Here is a 4,404-nt window from a genome sequence, read left to right as displayed (position 1 = left end):
GTATGAGATGTTCGCTACCCCTTATCACTGTGTCGCAACGGAGATGGAAAAGCCTTTTTTTTTTTTTTTTTTTAGGAGACTGAGGGAGCATGTATTTCGCTGTGTTTGTTGTTGGGGGGTAAGGGGGTGGTGTGAGATCTGTGGGCATTTGTGTATGGGAGCAGAAAGAATGGAAGCAGTACAACGGGGGGTGGGAAAGAGTATGGAGTACGTTACTGTCTTCCCTGTCTTTGTGCACCCCTGGGGGGTTACCCAAGTTCATTTCTAGCAGGTGGATTTAGACGGGAGTTACTTAACGCTTGACCGCCAGTTTTGAAAAAAAGAAAAAGAAAAAAAAAAACGCTGCTTCCTATGTCTATTAAAGGAAGCTCCAATTTCTCTCTCTCTCTCTCTCCCCTCTCTCTCTCCTCTCTCTCTCTTCCTCTCTCTCTCTCTTCCTGTCTCTCTCTCTCTCTCTCTCTCTCTGCCCCCCCCCATCTCTCTTCCCCTCTCTCCCTCTCCCTCTCTCTTCTTTTTTTCCTCTTCTAACCAGACAGCGGGAGGGTTCCTGGCTCCCAGCCAGCCCAAAAGCCTCTAAGTGTTTTGCACTTGTTTCAGGGAGTAGCTGCCCGGGGATTTTTCAGCATTTTCACTAGAGAACAAAGAGTTCTTTACAAAGGGAAGGGGTGGTGGGGGGAGTGAGCTTAATGTCTGATATATGTTTTTCTATTTTTATTAGTTTTTCGCCTAAAAAGAGAGACAGGAACAGAACATTCACTCTATAAAGACACAAAGACATTCCCAAAGAAATCCAGTTATCTTTTCTCCCCATCACCCCAATATATATATATACATAAAAAATAAAAAGGAAAAAGACTAATTAAGTTGGATATGTTGCTCTTTTCTCTTCTTTTAATCTTTCTAAATCCGACTTTTCTTATGCTCACTCCATGGTATTTTTTTCTACTCACAATAAAAGTTGTTCAGGATACATCCTCTCTTACTATCTCTTTTACCCAATTCTGGGTCCCTAAAATCCTGTGGGGCAGAGAACAAGACTCCACAAAATAATCAGTTTAGTGGCAAGAACATCTTCTACTTTTGCCACTTGAGTAAAAAGTTAACTATGGGATTTGGGTTCCCAAAATACCAATGGGGTACATTAGTTCATTCGGTCTCACAAGTTTTTGCATCCGTTTAAAAGGTACCGCTGTGTCGCTTGTCAGTTATTAAGACAAGGTACTAAAGGAACAGATATTTGTATTATATTTTTGTTTCTATTTAATGATGTAAATGGCAAAAAAAAAAAAAAAACCCAGAGAGATTACTGCCCATCCGTGATCTACTAGTTCAAGCGAAATATAGTCTAGACAGAGATTTTTCTGTGATTCTGATGGCCACGTAGCTTTGCGTGTTCTCCATTTGATTTTTCTGCCTATGCATGTGTATTTTCACCATAAATTTGTGTTTGTAGCAAACATTCCAGAGTGCTTATCATTTTCAAATTAATGCTCCAACAAAAGAAGAAAGAAATCATGTGAACTGTCTGTGCAAAATGTGTAAACAATTCCACCTTTTATATATGCTGTACATTTATATCTTTATACTAACATCCTTGAATTGTAAACTCAATGTTTTCTTTCTAAAAGTTTTCCTCCTAATGTGTTTATATTTTGATTGCTATTTGAAAATCTCTTTAGGATACTTAATAGACACAAAACTGAACAAGGGGGAAATTCACAAGCACCACAAAAATCCTTAAATATATACTATAGGCAGTACCTAACTACAAATAACTATTTAACTAAGTGGAAACCAGCTACAACAGTTGTTTCAAGGTTCAGAAACTCTTTCCTTTCCTTTTATTTTTTTTCATCCACTGAAAATATAATCTGTTTTTGTCCCTGGGGTGGGAAACTGTAGGGAAAATATAGATATATACATTGTTCCATATATTTAGAATACATTTATGTAACTACTTCTCAGGGATGTAATATATAACAGGGCAGAGAGTGGTGTCTAGTCAGTAAACCCTTCTGGCTGGGAGGTGTGAGCGCCTTATGTTTGAAGTAACTTGATAACAAGGAGTCTTTTCGGAAAACCTTAGTGTGTATGTGTTGCCTCAGTAATGACCCATCAGAGAAAAAAACAAGAGCTAGGTGGCCAGTGTTTGCACTTGAACTCGCTAAAAGACATTAGAATGAGGGGAACTTTTGGCAAATCCAAATTTCTCTAGGGTAACTCACTTCTTATAGTGTTTTGCCTTGAGACTTTTCTGTATTTCTGTAGAGATTTTTAATGCTCTTAAGAGTGCTTAAGGAGAAAAAGATCTTTAAAAAGAAAGTCATTAAAATAAGAGAAAAGAAACTCGGTCTTGAAAAAGTTTTATATTGAAAGCAAGAGCTTTTTTTTGTCTCTTCTTTTTCCCTTTTGACTTGTTTCTGATTTTTTTTTTCTGTCTTGAACTCTTTTGTTGCCATGGGCGTTGTGTTTGCATTTTTGTTTTCTGCTTGTACTTTTTAGGGGGTGTCTGTTTTTGATGTGACCAAAGGGGTTTATGGAAGAGACAGAGGGGCTCCTGAAGAGGCTCATATGAAAGCTGCACCAGCCCCTCTCGATCCCAACTCAGGCAGCTCCTATCAGCCAGTCGTGCCGCCAGGAGTAGGGAAAGGTGATAGCTGTCATTCTGCGATTCTTCGTGCATCTGACCTGAGAGTAACACATTCACAGTCAAGGAGAAAAGGGAAAAAAAATAGAGGAGGAGGAAAGAAAAGCTCTTTGAGCTGGAATACACTGGCTCTTTCTTCCTGTAGGCAATCCGCTCCAGTTCTTGGCGACGTGTCCTGCACTATCAGATATCATATGACTTTTTATTTAGATTCCTTTTCGGAGAATGGCCTGTTAGGACTCTGTTTGTTTTCTTTTATTTAATTTCCCTCTCCCTTCACCCGCTAGTTGTGTGTATCTGTGTGTGAGAGAGTGTGTGTGCACATGCATATGTGTGTGCAATTTTTATCTTTGTTTCTGTTCTGTTGATCTGATGCTTTCTTTAAGGACAAAGCTTTAATTATTTCAGTATACTGGTTTAATCATTTGCCAAAAAGAAACCTCCTTCTAGGCGTTTTGGGGGGTCCATTTTTAGACACGTCCATTAACATATGAGGCTAGAGATCCGAAATGCTTGCTGGTCCTGGTCGGTGTTTAGCCCACTCTCTCACCTTCATTTCACCCTCCCCCTCATCAGCATGCACAATAGTATAAGTTAGGAAACACCTGTGCTGAGTTGAGAGGGAAATTAAAGTAGAGGCAACTTCTTCAAATCTGCACTCCTAGTTTCACTTTAATAAACTTTTTTTTAATATCGTTTTTTGGGTTTTTTTTTTTTTTTTGGCACCCTCTGCTGAGCTTGAAAGTGTCAGAAATACTGAACGATGTGTCTGTGGAGCTTTTCTGAGGCCAGATGAGCACCCCTGGAAAGTAGAGCAGGGGCTGAAAGTCATTCAGAGACTTACGTGAGAAATTTAAATAAGGTCTAGGAGATCTGTGGGCCATGCAGGGTTTGGTGATAGATGATAAAATGGAATACTTAGGGACACTCAGGAGGAGAAAGAGGAAAAATTCCCAGCCAGGGGGAACAGGCATTCCTGCTGCAGTAATTAGGACTTTAAAACCCGTATTTGATCCAATTTTTATTTTGTGTAACTCAAAATTTAATAGATATGTGATTGCCTTCTTCTCCATGCCTGCTATGAAAAACAGAGGAAATATACTGACATTATTCCTGGGTTTCTCCTGTATTTTTGATATATTTCTTTTTCAGTTTTCAGGAGTTCGGATTTTAGTTAGCAAAAGTAAAACATAACTTCTCTAGATATGCAAGAGTTGTCTGTGCATTATTCTTATCAATGCATAAGTTATGTATACATAATATATCCTGTTTGTATCAAGATTTTTTTTTTGTATAGTAATAAACACGACTGCCTTGAAGGTACAGATGATCATTAAATTCTTTAAACTCATAGTTTTTAGTTCCTTGTTACTCTTTCCAAAATTATTTTTTTTATAGATCTCCAATTTCTACTGCCTTATCTTAGCCCGAGGTGGATTTTGTTGAAACTTAGAGCAAATTTTATTCCACCTCTTTAAGAGTACCCAAAAGGGAAGAGAGAACTATTTTTCGTTCAACAAAAAATTTTAGAAGCCCTTTTTTTCCCCAGCGGAAAACTCCAAAACAGCTTTGTCTCAGAACGTTAAACTTGGCATGGATCAGAAATGTGAGTTTTGCTTTGTTTGAGGAAATTTGTTTTTGAAACAACAATGTTATAAATATTTTTAAATTGTCTGCTGAGCATGCGCTGTATCTGACTTTATTCATAGTTTTAAACACACACCAAAGTGCAGTCTTCTGAATGGCCACAGGTAAGG

The 4,404-nt window shown here is 38.2% G+C and overlaps 1 protein-coding gene across 28 annotated transcripts in view; it reads left to right on the top strand.

The window, feature by feature from the left end:
* ZBTB20 (zinc finger and BTB domain containing 20) overlaps nt 1-4,404 on the top strand; it is an 862,801-nt gene that overhangs the window by 707,771 nt on the left and 150,626 nt on the right. Inside the window, exon 1 of one of the 28 annotated variants that reach the window (XM_059890178.1) lies at nt 41-4,398. The exons of the other annotated variants lie outside the window; for them this stretch is intronic. The gene's annotated coding sequence lies outside the window, so the exon portion shown is untranslated. Of the gene's footprint in view, nt 1-40; nt 4,399-4,404 lie in introns of those variants that run through there. 28 annotated transcript variants of the gene reach the window in all.

This window comes from Bos taurus, chromosome 1 (assembly GCF_002263795.3).
Source record: "Bos taurus isolate L1 Dominette 01449 registration number 42190680 breed Hereford chromosome 1, ARS-UCD2.0, whole genome shotgun sequence".
NCBI lineage: Eukaryota > Metazoa > Chordata > Mammalia > Artiodactyla > Bovidae > Bos > Bos taurus.
This window is presented reverse-complemented; position numbering and strand designations above follow the sequence as displayed.